Source organism: Onychomys torridus, chromosome 22 (assembly GCF_903995425.1).
Source record: "Onychomys torridus chromosome 22, mOncTor1.1, whole genome shotgun sequence".
Taxonomy (NCBI): Eukaryota; Metazoa; Chordata; class Mammalia; order Rodentia; family Cricetidae; genus Onychomys; species Onychomys torridus.
This window is the reverse complement of record NC_050464.1, coordinates 23,060,109-23,074,617: the sequence shown is the minus strand read 5'-3', so window position 1 is coordinate 23,074,617 and position 14,509 is coordinate 23,060,109. Positions and strand designations below refer to the sequence as shown.

The 14,509-nt window shown below is 44.2% G+C and overlaps 1 protein-coding gene across 3 annotated transcripts in view; it reads left to right on the top strand.

The window, feature by feature from the left end:
- Positions 1 to 537: 537 nt before the first annotated feature.
- The window catches only part of Rabgef1 (RAB guanine nucleotide exchange factor 1), a 49,171-nt gene continuing 35,199 nt past the window's right edge, over positions 538 to 14,509 (top strand). For 2 of the 3 annotated variants that reach the window (XM_036172400.1, XM_036172401.1), the window contains exon 1: positions 552 to 613. The gene's annotated coding sequence lies outside the window, so the exon portion shown is untranslated. Of the gene's footprint in view, positions 614 to 14,509 lie in introns of all 3 variants that reach the window. The other variant, XM_036172402.1, reaches the window with a different exon arrangement.

Genomic DNA, 14,509 nt, shown 5'->3' with positions numbered 1-14,509 from the left:
CCAGAGCTGGGAGACTAATAGTTCAGGGCTCATGGACTCTCTCATTTTTCCTTTCTCTAGTCTTAACTCCCCTTTATCTCCTCGACCCGGACGGTTCTTGGCCCGGGGAGATAACAAAGGCGGTGAGGTGGCTTCTCAACTGTAAAGTGGGATTGTTATCTATCTTTTCTGTCCAGCAGCCGTGCGTTATCTCTGCCTCCGACCTCTTTTCCGACGACCTATTGCTGCTAATCCTCAGGGCTTCTTGTCGCCCTCCGGCTAGTGCAAGCAGCTGAAAGCATGGAGTGAGCAGGGACATGGGAAACAGTTGCTTCTCTCGAGTCGCGGACACGCCAGCGATGGCCTCAGGGTCCCTCGGTGTGCCAAACTCCCAAGCCTCGTCCCTACAGCCTTTCCGACGGCCCACCTCCCGAGCGTAGGCTACCTTTTCCGGCCGGCAGCCTCGAAACCCCGGAAATCCGAAGCGTCGCGGAAGTGACGCAACACGTACGCCAACGCGCGCGTGCTCGTGGCGCCGGGGGCGGGGCGTGCGGGGGCAGGGGCGGGGCAGGGAGCCGACTGACTGAAGCGGCGCTGGGAGCGGCTGTCGGACGCCGGCGGAGCCGCGGACCAGGTTCGGAGGGACGGGGGCCCAGGGAGGCGCGTTCCCACTCGGAGCGGGGTGGCGGCGGTGGCGTCCGGCCGCGCGCTGACCCCGGGGCCGCTCCGTTCCGCCACGGAGGCGGGCGGGCGCGGAGGGGCCAGGCCGCCGGAGCTCCGCGCTCGGCCTCTCCGCCTCGGCCGAGTTCTCTACAGCTCGGCGGGACTCGGGCTCACGGGAGGACGCGATGCCCGGTCGTCCGCTGCCGCTCGGGTCCCGTCCGAGTCCCGAGTTGTGGTTGCGGCCGGGAGGGTCACATTCGGACCCCGCGTGGGTCTCGGGGAGGGATGGTGCGGGCTGCTGGGGCGCGGGGTTTTGAAATACTTCTGCCGGGCGGTAGTGGCCAAGGTTATGGGTGTCTCTGAATGAGAGGTCCTGAAGCTGCGGCAGGAGGATGGCCGCGAGTTTGAGGCCAGCCTCCGCCACATAGCAAGACCCTTTTATAGCTGGGAGAAAAGTAAAGGTAGCCCCTGATGCCGAGATGTCTAGAAGAGCCGAGGGGCTCTCCCTCCATCCATCCCCTCGCGGAAGTTGACTCCAAAGAGGGAAGCGCCTTGGAGACTAGGTCACGGGCAGCTGGCAGTGTCTCAGAGCTGGTGACCAATCCCTGTGGTTGGGAAATGTGTGGCTGGATGCGGTAGGCTCCGTCAGCCTGTGGAGTTTAGATGTGACACATTTTGGCAGGAGAAGTTGACAGCAGTCACCCGGTTTTGTGTTAAAAGAGTTTTTCTCCCCCTCTTGGAAGTTAACAGTTGGGCCTTTTAACCCACAAACCTAAAAACTACTTTAAAAAAGAAAGACCCGATTAGTCACCCACTTCAGTCACCTCGGTATTGGGGAACTGAGGCAGGAATGGGCTTGGGAGTTCGGCGTGCACATCAACAAGGGCTGTATAGTGAGTTTGAGACCAGCCTTGGCTATAGAGTGAAAGTCTACACACACACCCCGCCCCCAGTCGCAGTTAAAAGAAGAGTCCCAAATAAAATTGTCTTGTCAAGAAACTTGCTGGGGTTGGGGATTTAGCTCAGTGGTAGAGCGCTTGCTTAGCAAGCGCAAGGCCCTGGGTTCGATCCTCGGGGAAAAAAAAAAAAAGAAAAAAAAAAAAACTTGCTGCTACTTAGTATGACTGACTTTAAGGTTTGCATGTACTAGATAGGGGCTGTTTAACTGAGCTACTTCACCAGCTCCCATTCATCCTTTACGGATTACTGTTTGGGGGAATTACTTATTTTGGTTGTGCATTTATATGTGTTTTTTGGAGGGGAACAGGGTCTCATCATGTAGCCCTGGCTGGCCTGGAATTCCATATGTAGACCAGACAGGACTCCGAACTTGGAGCAATCTTTCTGCCTGTGCCTGCTGGGATTGCCGGCGTGGGCCACTTTCTTTTTCTTTTGGTTTATGTGTTCACAGTGTGTGACTAGAGAGGCTGGAGGCTAGCTGATGTTGGATATCTTCTTCAGTTCTTTACTAACCTTGGTTTTTGAGATGGGATTTCTCAGTGAACCTGGAGCTGTGTTTGGCTAGACCCCATAGCAGGCCAGCAAGCTACAGAGATCTCCCAGTCTCTGCCTCCACGTGCTGGGGTTACAGACGAAGTACTTTGTGTGTGTGTACTGGGGGATCTGAACTCAGGTTCTCATGCTTGTGTGGCAAGTGCTTTGCAGAAATAGCTGTCTTCCCAGCCCTGCTTTTTGTTTTTGATGAAATGAAGTTGGAATTGGTTAAGAAACAGTTTTCTTATAGGTTTAGGCCCAGGTGTTAAGGGAGAGGGAGAGACACTTAAAAGGACAGTACACCTTTTTTTTGGGGGGGCGGGGTTCGAGACAGGGTTTCTCTGCAGCTTTGGAGCCTTTCCTGGAACTCACAGAGATCCACCTGCCTCTGCCTCCTGAGTGCTGGGATTAAAGGCGTGCGCCACCACGGCCCGGCAAGGACAGTACACCTTCAAGACACGAGTGTGGACCTCTCAAGAGAGTCTCCAAGATTTATTGGTTTGTTTTATTTTTCAAGACAGGGTTTCTCTGTAGCCCTGGCTGTTCTGGAACTTGCTTTTTAGATCAGGCTAGCCTTGAACTCAGAGATCTGCCTGCCTCTGCCTCCCAAATGCTGGGATTAAAGGTGTGCTCCATCCACCACCTGTCGATTTACTGATTCTTAATCAAGGAGTTAAGACGCAGTCAGGATTTGGATTTTTACTTGCTTTAAAAAAAATTGGGCTAGAGATTTGGCTCAGTGCTTAAGGGATCTGGCTGCTCTTGCAAGGGACCCTAGTTTGGTTCCCAACACCCACATAGTCATAACTGTCTGCAACTCCAGATCCTGGGATTTTATGCCCTTCTCTGGCCTCCAAGGGCACCCACAAGGTGCATATGCATACACGCAAGCAAACATTCATACATAGAAATTAATAAATCTTTTTTTTAAATCACAGAGGTGAACAGTAGTAATACTTTAAGATGTAGAGTGCTTGCCTAGTTTGCACCAAGGCCCTGGTTTCTATTCCCAGCACTACAAAGAAACAGAAATAACAGATATTTCAATATAATTCTATCATGGTGTGTGCTGCCATAGAGCTCTGAGGACTACTAGAACACAGTCCAACCTTGTCAAGTGTGGAAGGTGGGAGAAGGGATCAGGGAATACCTTCCTAAAGTGTCTTGAAGAATGTGTAACACTTCAGACCAACAAGCTGGAGTAGGAATTTTGGAGGCAGGTGAGTGTGTCTATTGGTCTGTTGGGGGAGCAAGGACCAGGAGAAGAGGCCACCCAATTACATGAAGCAGATGTTGAAGGGATATGCAGGGCAGAGATGCCAGTTGGGGCTTTTCTGTGCTGGTGACAGGGCCAGGGGAGGCCATGAAGCAAGGTCATCCTGTGGTTCAGATAAACTTTAGGCAGCAGCTCCCACACACACACACAGGCTGCTGCCCTGTGGTTGGAGATGATTGTGTCCGATGTAGTGCAGGGTTGGGTACTGTCTTGCATGGCTCTCTTTTCTGGTCATTGTTTGGGTTGAATTGTGTACTCATTTATTAAGACTGGCTCCATTATAAATTTCCAATAACAGGAAATCTACTTTTATCTCTCCACTCGCAATTTGTATTGGACATTTATTGGTTTCATGAGTACTTGCTGACTGCATGAGAACACTCCATGAACTTCTCCCAGTCTTTGGCTAGGTACTGTAGACTTTTAAATCTTGACTGTGCAATTAAATTCTGGCACTCATTTTTATTGGCTGTGAGATAAGCATCTCTAGCTGAGGTTATGCTGCTAAGTGGCTTTCTTAGCCTAATAATAAAGTTACCATGCTAAAAATGAGAGTTTCATGGAAATAGAACATTTTTGCAAATCTTACCCAATGTTCACCTTTAGCAGACAACACTGTAAGAAGTAGTATGTACAGAGGAAACAATTGACCTCTATTACACTAATTATTATTTAACTGTTTTTTGTTTGTTTGTTTGTTTGTTTGTTTTGAGACAGGGTTTCTCTGTGTAGTTCTGGCTGTCCTGGAACTCACTCTGTGTAGATCAGGCTGGCCTTGAGTTCACAGAGATCTGCTTGCCTCTGCCTCCCAAGTGCTGAGATTAAAGGCATGTGCCATCATGCCCAGCTTAACTGGTATTTTAATGCTTGAATAAAGTTCCTAAAATGTTTTAAGAAGAGGCTGTGCAGAGGATTGCCAGAGCAGGCCAGCCTGGGCCACTTAGTGAGACTGTCAGAATAGCAAAAGAAGGCCTGGGTTGTCACTCCATGGTAAGGCACTTGCCTAACATGCTGGAGACTCTGATGGCTGCATTTATTTTTTCAGTTATGCGTATGTGTGTATTTGTGTGTGGGTGTGATTATGTGTACACGATGTGCCCTTGGAGACCAGAGGAGGTTGTTAGGTCCCCTGATAAAGTGCTGGGAATTAAACTTGGGTCCTCTGCAAGAGCAGTACATGCATGCTCTTCACTCGTGAGCTGCTCTCCAGCATCATGCCTGTTATCAGAGGCTTCTGCTTTTACTGAAGCTCTTCCTACTGGGGTAGGAAGTGTAGCTTCGATGGGATAGGAGAATACTTTTTCCTTGTTTCTGGTAGCATACTTTACAGGCTTATGATCTTCAGGACAGCCAATAATGGTGGTTATGATCAGTTAATTAGATGTAACAGGAGTCCTAAGTTATGATCAGAGGGACAAACATTGTTCATCCTGACTAGGAAGCATAGAACATTACATGTTGAGGTGGGAGTTTGTAGATTGGCTTTTTTGGGTGTGGGAGTAAGGGGTTACCTGGAACACATGCTCTGTAAGTACTGTACCACTGATTTACCTTCCCTGTCCTGGGTCATAAGCTTTTTATTTTTCCCCAAATGATGTGGAAGAGATTGTTAAAGCAGGAAAGTAGCTAGAGCCTTGCAGGCTCTAACCTTAGGGAGTGGTGCTGTGAGGGAACCAAGTAAAATCTGTTTTGTTTGCTTGTTTTGTTTCTGGAGACAGGGGCTCTCTCTGTAGCTCTGGCTGTCCTGGAACTCACTGTGTAGACCACTGTGTAGACTGTGCCACCACACCTGGTTCTTGAGTAAAACCCATGGATGCTTTTCAAGAATTGCCATTCACCGTAGTCATTATAATGGAGTTTGTAGTATTTTAAAATTAAATGTGGGATTAAAATTTTTAAATGGGGTGAGGCTGGAGAGATGGCTCAGTGGTTAAGAGCACTGGCTGCTCTTGGAGGGGACCTGGGTTTGAATCCTAGCACCCACATGGTGGCTCCCAACCATCTGTAACTGGTCTCAGGGACTCTGGTGTTCTCTTCTGGCCTTGGTAGGCGCCAGGCACATAGACGACACACATGCACACATGAAGGCAAACACTCATAAAAATAAATCTTTAAAAGTTAAAACAGGATTAAAATCATTTTTGTATTTAACTAGTTTGTATGTGTGTGAGCATGCCCACATGAATGCATGCTCTGGGTATGTGTAGAGAGGTCAGAGAACCATCTGTGGGAGTTGGTTTTCTCCTTCAGCCACGTGGGTCCTGGTGATCAGATTCAGGTTGTTAGACTCAGCAGCAGGCACCTTTAACACTGAGCCATCTCCCCAAAATAACATGAGCTCTGATTTTTAAAAAGTTTTACATGAACTTTTAACTTTTCAAGAGCAGAATACTAAATGTCCCTTATCAATTTCTGATTTTTATACTTCTGCTGCCACTGCTGTTCATCAGAATTAGGAAATACATTGTCTTCCGATAGGTACATGCACAGTGTTGGTTACCTTTGTGTTTTGTGATTTTAGTATGGAGGTACTGCTATGTGTTTTTCTCTGACAAAAGTATTTATTTGTAGTAACCTACACTTAACTTTAGTAACCTAAAAGTACCATTGGTTCTTTATATGAAAATTGTACTGGTCTACGTTTTTATTCTTTTTGTTAGTTTGTTGGAGGCCTGGAACTCAATTTGTAGACCAGGCTGGCCTCAAACTCACAGTAGTCTGCCTGCCTCTGCCTCACTGAGATTAAAGGTGTGTGCCACCTTGCCTGGCTTTTTTTTTTTTTTTTTTTTTTTTTTTTTTTTTTGTAAGTGTAAAAGTGTAAAAATAAAGAAAAGAAAGATAGAAGAAGAAAAATGAAAAAAGAAAGAAAAAAAGTGTAAAAATAATGTATTTCAAGTGACTTTATCATACATGTCTCACAGTTTGGGGAATTTTTACATAGGATATATTTATATTTTCTATGTATTTTCAGGTTAAAAATACACAATGACAGTATTTTATTTTGTAGTTCTCTATAACAGGTTCTGTAGAATTTTCTAATTTTAGCATGCAGTTTGCTAGAGCAGTTCCCCTCTTTAGATGGGACTTCAGAGCACATTTAAAAGGTGCTTTTAGAGAATGAACTCAAAATGCTTATTAATGGATGAAAATCTCCTTGTGTTATGCCATAATTTTCTTAAATAGAGCGTATCTCTTGTATCACATCTTGTTCCGTGAAGGATTCTTAATGGCGTGTGAAGACTTGCCCAACCTGCTGCTGCTAACATGCCAAGCGAGATGAGCGAGTAGATGAGTGATTTGGAGTAGACAGAGAGTTAAGGTGGGAACGAGGACCAGCTCTGAACCAAATGCTTGGGCTGAAGTATGAAGTTTCTGGTTTAGAGGTGGCTGGCTATGCTCTTAGCAGCCAGCTTAGAACGGAATATAATGGCTTAGTGACTTTGAACGATCATCAGAAACTCCTCAGCTCTGTTTAATTGCTTTGGAAGGGCTGTGTGCTTTGTCCCCTCTTAGCTGATCACCCCTGGCTTCATGTGATCCAGGTGTTTCTATCTTACCATTCAATCAAGGGTCTGTTTGACATGATCCAGATAAGACTGTACAGTCTTCAGACTACTACCTTCAGAAGGAGTTTGTTTTCCAGCTTTTGCTTTGATTTTTGTGCTGTTTGGAAAGCACCTTGAGCAGATCTGTTTTGTGTTGTTGGGCAGTCAGAACTCTGTGTGTGTGTGTGTGTGTGTGTGTGTGTGTGTGTGTGTGTGTGTGTGTTAGATGGGCTGAAAGGATAACAAAACCAGAGTGAGGATTCATTTCTAGAAGTAGATTTTGAGATACTAGCCTCAGCACAGAGATCATTAGCTTGAAAAGCCCACACATAGGACTTAGTTGAAGGTGGAGACATAGCCACTCATCTTAGGTACTGAAAAGTAACTCTTCCAGTAATAATAGGTAGGGTTTCTAGAGTGCCAGCCAGCATGGTTGGTGTGGCCAGGAGACTGTTCTTATTTACCCTTAGTAAACAGTAGGTGGGACCATCCTTGCCTAAATACAGTTGTGTAATGTTGTGGCTCCTTAATTACATTTCCATCACCTTTTGACATTGTTTTTTAAATGTGCCCTGAAGAATGAGTTGGACCAGTGGCCAAAGCTTTGACTATAATAAGGATAATGCAACAAGAATCCTAGAAACAGAAACAGTTGACAGCCAGTGAGATAGACTGACTGAAACATATCACAGGGTTTGGTGTGTAGTGCAGTTGTCAGTATGTTCACTGTGCACAGACCTCTGGCTTTCATCTTCAGATGGCATGAAAGAAAAAGAAAGAAAAAAACCCCAGTTTGCTATAATTAGTGCCTTGGGATAATATGCTTGGCTTCTATGTAGCAAATTAATTATGTTCCAGTCTTCAAAAATTTGTTAGTCACTATAGTTGGAACCTAATGTGGTAATTGTTAGTTTGTGGAAGGTTTCAGATACTGTCCAGTCACAAATACATCACTTTTAATACTATTGATGAGATTCAGATGGCAAAGTTGCCTTCATACCATATGCTAACCACTGACTCTTTTTTATTTAACTTTCTTTTTTTAAAATTCATTTTACATACCAACCACAGATTCCCCCCTCATCCCTCTTCCTGCTCCCCCCACCATCCTCCTGCTCCTTCTCACCTCCCCCCCCTCCACCCCTCCTTCCTTCAACAGGGTGAGTTCTCCTATGGGGGGGATAGCTAAGCCTGGTACATTCAGTTGAAGCAGGACCAAGCCCCTCCCCGATTATTAGTAACCACTGACTCTTCTGCAAAACTTTATTATATTGTTACCTGCCCTGCAAAATAGAATGTTTTATGACAGAGACAACATTAAAATGGCATATTTCAGCCATATATATATGTGTATATAATATATATAATTATATATATAAAATATTTTGTGGTACTGGGAATCAAACCCAGTACCTCATACTTTTTAGGTAAGTGTTCTACCTCTGCACTACACCCCAGCCATACACACATTAGCGTCACATTTATTCCATTTTCTCTCTAATTTCTTTTTTAAAAATAATTTTATTGTGTGTGTTAAGGTGTCTTTCCTGCATGTGTGTGCATGCAGTGCCTGAGGAGGTCAGAAGATCCTCTGGAGCTGGAGTTATAGCAGTTGTGAGCCACCATGTGAGTCCTGGGCACAGAACCCAGGTCCTCTGCAAGATCAGTCAGTGCTCTTAACCACTGAGCCATCACTCAGTCCCCTCTAGTAACGTCTTTAAAAACTTTATTACTTGTATGTGTGTATTTGTGAGTGTGCACACTGCAGATACTATGGCATGCATGAGGTCAGAGGACAACTTTCTGGAGTTGGTGCTCTCCTTCCACCTTTATGTGGGTTCCAGGAGTTGAACTGAAGTCATCAGGCTTGTGCAGCAAATGAGCCATCTCACCAGCCTCTAATAGCTTCTTATATATTGCTTGTTGTTGTTTTGTTTTTTCTTGGGGCAGGGTTTCTCTGTGTAGCCTTGACCATCCTGGAACTCACAGAGATCTGCCTGCCTCTGCTTCTGGTGTACTGGGATTAAAGGTGTTTTGACACTGCCACCAGCCTTTGTTTTGGTTTGTTTTCTTTTGACATAGAGTTTTGCTAGCTAATTCAAACTGCCCTTAAACTTGCAGTCCTCCTGTCTTAGCCTCCTAGGTGTTGGGCTTATGGATTGTTTGGCTTCCTTTCTTCCCTTCCCTTCCCTTTTCTTTTTGTGAGTCTTAAGTATCCCAGGTTGGTCTCCTATTCGCTGATCTTGAACTCCTGATCCTCCTGCCTCCACCTCCTGGCTGCTAGTATCATAAGCTTATGTCACCATATATAGTTTATGTGGTGCTGAGGATGGAACCCTGGGCTCCACTATGATAGGCAAACATTCATCAGCTGGTGCCTCCCTAGCACCAAGCTTTGATTTTTATCTCTTCCCAAATTTTCCTCTATTCTCTGTATCAGCACATCTTGGGTTCTCTGCCTTTTGCTGGAGTCACCTCCTTATAAAACTGTTGCCCATTTTCCAGGACCTGGACCCTCCTAGTGTGAAGTACTTCAGAAGCTCCTTAGTGCATTTGTGATAGTGCCTTTAACTTCACATTGTTTCTAGCTTTCCAGTTCTTAGCAGAAGGTTGGCACAGGCTTCTGTCATACTCAGAAAAGGGCATCTTGCCCCGCGGTGGTGGCACACGCCTTTAATCCCAGCACTCGGGAGGCAGAGACAGGCGTATCTCTGTGAGTTCGAGGCCAGCCTGACCTACCAAGTGAATTCCAGGAAAGGTGCAAAGCTACACAGAGAAACCCTGTCTCACAAAAAAAAAAAAAAAAAAAAAAAGAAAGAAAGAAAAAAAGAAAAAAGAAAAGGGCATCTTAAGCTGGAGGGATGGCTCAGTCGTTATGAGCACTTGTTGATCTTCAAGGACTTGGGTTTAATTCCCAGCACCCACATGGTGGCTCACAACCACCTGTAACTCCAGTTCTAGAGAGCCTGTCTTCTTCTGGCCTTTGTGGGCACCAGGCACATATGTGGTACATAGATATACATGCAGACAAAACACCAATATGAATAAAATAAAAATTGAAAAAGAAAAGGGCATCCCCTCCTGGGATCAGGAGGAGAGATGAGTTGCTTCACACCTGTGGTGCTTTCTTTCTAGCCGTAATTTCCAAGGTGGTTCCCAGTAGCATTGTTAGGACCTGGATAAACTCAGATTCTCCGACCTTGTGACTCAGAAGTGTATAAGAAAAGGTGAAATGGCTAAAGCAGAACTAAGTCAGAACTGAAAACAGCCCTCCTGTGGTGGAGGTGCTTTATGTATCAAGGTGCTGTTCCTCGGTGGAGCCAAAAGCCTCTGTTTGCTTAGGCACTTAGTGATTGTGCATCCCAGTGCTGACTGCTTCTCCAGAAGAGTGTTGAGAGAGGAGGATGTAGGCTAGCACAGCTGGATTATTGAGCTTTGGGAATGGTGTGCTCAGATTGGAGCTCTAACGTGCTCAAGTGAAGAGGATGTGGCTGAGCACAGCAAAGCGTAGTTGCCTGGAAGTCCTGAAGAATGCCCTTCCACTGACTCAGTTCACTCTCTAAATTGTGTCTCATGGGATTGATTATCTTTGGGGATGACTTGGACAGAGTAGTGTTTACATTCTTCATTTTGTAGCAGTTAACTCGGAAGCCTGACACGAAATACTGCTTTTACAAGGAATGTGTATCAAGCAGGGAAGTTGATGAAACCTGTATACAGTTTTGAAATGCCATGTCTTTGTGTGATAGTGCCTTCATAACATAAAAGAAGGCTTTAAAAAAAAAAAAAGATCATTCAGAAAGAGCACTTAGGAATCACATGGAAAATTAGAGATACCGACATGGGAGCAAAGAATATCAGTAGTTAATTTATTTGAAAAAAATTTATGTGTGGTAACAAATATCAATAAAAATTGTTAATCAGTTGCTGAAGAAAGGGCTCAGGTTAAGAGCCCACACTGCCATTACAGAGAACCTGTAGCACCCATGTTGGAGGCACACAACTACCTGTAGCTCTAGCTCCCTAGGACCCAACACCCTTTTCTGGCTTCCTTGAGCACCTGCACTCACATGTGCACAGGATACCCTCTGTCCCCGCACATGTATCACATAGTTAAAAATAAAATCTTTAAAGGCAAAAGCAATAACATGGGATAACTGTTGATCATTGGCAAAAATGAAAGTTTTCTGACGCTGTTTCTGAGGCTGTGGGAAGTAGGTTCCCTTACCCCAGGAGTGGGATGGCAGGCAGGACAGGCACTGCCTTTTTCTGAGGCCTGTTTGGAGGCGTATCAAAATGTCAAATGCATACACTAGGACTTTCCACTTGGGTTTCAAGGAGGCTGCTCAGAGTTTGCAAAGAACCCGCCCATGCTCTTGTCCTGCCAGCTGCCAACCAATCTCAGGCTTTTATTAATATTATCTGTCTGTATAAGAGACTGTCTCATTGGCACATGTTAGTGTTATTTTCCACTCTCTTTCTGCCGGTCTATTTTGGTCACAGGTGAGGCCTTTTAAAAACTAGATGGACGTTTAAATTTGTGTATTCAGATTCACTTCCTTCTTGATTTTCCTGTAGCTTCTAGGTATAGAAGTTTCATAAATGTGTAATGTTAGGACTTTCATCTTTCTGTCTCTCTTCAAAGTTTTTAAGTTGTGATGGTGTGATGGTGGACACTGGTAATCATCACATGGGAGACTGAGTTAGGAGGACTGCAGGCCAGCTTGGGTTACATAGTGTGACAAATTGGAAACTTGATCATCTCTTCCCTCTAAAAAAGAAAGAAAGAAAGAAAGAAAGAAAGAAAGAAAGAAAGAAAAGTTGGATGTGATGGTGTACATCTTTAATCCCAGCAGAGGCAGGTGGGTCTCTATAAGTTCATTAATTATGTGTGTATGTGTATGTATGTATGTATGTATGTATGTATGTATGTATGTATGTATATATATATATATATATTTGTCTGTGCCCATGTGCATGTGCTTGCTCCAGAAGAAGGTATCAGATCCCCTGGAGTTGGAGTTATAGGAAGTTTTGAACCCACCTATTGTGGATTTGGGGAATCAAACTCAGGCCCTCTGCAGGAGCAGCAAGAACATAACCACTGAGCCCTCTCTGCAGCCTCTTGTTTTTATTTTTTGAGACAGGTTTTCATGCAACCTAGTCCATCCCAGACCTTGCTATCACTGAGTTTTGTGTGTGTGAGTGTTTTGCTGACTTGTCTGTCATAGCTTGCATGCAGTGCCTATGGAGGCCAGAAGAGGGCATCCAAACCCCCGGAACTGGAGTTACAGTTGTGAGCTGCTGTGGGTGCTGGGAATAGAACCCAGGCCCTCTTAGTGAGAGCAGCCAGTGCTCTTAACCACTGAGCTGTCTCTCCAGCTTCTTTAACATATCTTTCCAGTTATTTTAAGGGATATCAGATTGCTGGCCAGTTATTCACCACTGTTTATTTAAAAAATTTCTTTCCCCTCCTTTAATATTATTTATGTGTGATGGCATATTAGAATTAATTTGGAGGTTTTGTATTTTTTAGTGTTTTTTTTTTTTTTTTCAGTTCATACTGTTTTAACTAGTATGCAGGAAAAAATTCAGAAAATTAAAAACTGAAAAAAAGAAAAAAAAGAAAAAGAAAAGCTGTCTTGTGGAGGTTTTTTTTGGTTTGGTTTTGGTTTTGGTTTTTTGAGGCATAGTTTCTCTGTTTCTCTCTGTAGCCCTGACTGTCCTGGAACTTGTTCTGTAGACTAGACAAACTCAGAGATCCACCTGCCTCTGCCTCCCCAGTGCTGGGGCTAAAGGTATGTGCCACCATCACCCAGCAAAACTGTACTGTTTACTGTTGTTGGTAAAATATGGAATCATTTAACCAAGTTCCAAAAAGTCTTGAGAATTTTCTTGTCATTTGTAGTAAATTTCTAGATTTTACTAATGTTTTACATGTATTTTATTCAGTGTCACTGAACGTCTGACTGGTTATAGCCTTGCCGTTAGCTTTCCTCATTTCCATTTTTGTCTGTTGTAGTCCAGGCTGACCTTGAACATGGACCCCTCCTACCTCAACCTCCCAAGTGCTAGGAGTATTTGTGTTTGACCATGGCTTATATGTCAATATTTTTTACAGCAGCCACGTGACTTTTTTATTAAAACATTTCCCAGGTGTTTTTATATATTGATGTTACTGTGAGTGAGATATTTTGTACCTCATTATATATCTTGTTATTCAGCAATTGTTAGAGTTCCATAGATTTCGTATACACATAACTGGCTTGTTATGAGTTCATGAAATTTAATTGTTCTAAGATTAATTATTCAGTGTGGAGATGGTGGTGCATGCTGTTAGTCCCAACACTCTGGAGGCAGAGGCAGGTGGATCTCTTAGTTAGTCTATAGAGCAAATTTCAGGACAGCCAGTGCTATATAAAGGAACCCTGTCTAGGAAAAGAAAAATAATTATTCAATATTAATAGTATTTCTTTATTCAGGCTCTAAACTATATACTGCCCATATTAAACAGTAAGACCCACAGAGCTTTTTAGTTATGGTGTCTGTCAGTATGTAAAATATTTGTTGAATTATTGAGTAAACACTATAGAATATATAGATGGGTGTGGTGGTTCACACCTGTAATGCCAGCACTCAGGAGCATGAGAATTGCTGAGTTTAACATCAGTATGGACCTCAGAGTTTCAGAAAGCCAAAACAATGGAAAAGAAGCTATCACCTGTCAACTGTGCTATTTTGCATCCCCCTGGGAGTGTATAGGAATGCCGTGGGTAGTACCAGTGCTTATTTGTGTCAATGTGATAGGTGGTGTGAGTGATGCCTCATGCTGGTGGAGTTTTTAATTTGTTTATTTTGTTTTTGGAAGTGTTGGGGATTGAACCCAGGGCCTTGAGCAAATTAGACAAGTGCTCTACCACTGAGCTACACCTCCAGCCCCGTCTGATGGCTTCTCCTTGTATTGTTCTCATGGCTAAGGGTGGTAATAGTTTCCCATGTACTCCTTGCTGGAATTGTTAAGGACAGTAAAGGACTGGAACTTTTGTCCTGCTTACAAGTAGCAAGTGAGCCTGCCAAAGTTGATAGATACAGGCAGAAGACAGGAACAAAGGGACCCGCTATTCAGGATATCAGCAGAATAGGCTTTACGTCACAGTTGAGTACCTTTGCCCCACAAATCCCATGTAGGCAGTCACAGCTGAGGAGTTCAAGATTAAGGAACCCAGATTTCATGACTTTATTAGTCTATTGACTTTTACAGGGAGGGATGTGGTGCACTCACTGGACTGCACAGTAAACATTTTCTCCCCTTGTTCTGGAAAAGAACACTGTGTCTCTTTTCTTTTTACATTTTCAGTTATGTTTTGTGTATGTTTGTGGATGCACACACAGCATGCTGTGTGTGTGGAGGTCAGAGGACAGCTTGCTGGAGTTCCTTCTCTTCTTCACCATTTCAGACCCAAAGGTTGAACTCAGATTGTCTGACTGGGCAGCAAGCTCTGACTGCTGAGTTATCTTGCCAGCCCTAGCCCATAAAGAGTCTTACTATGTA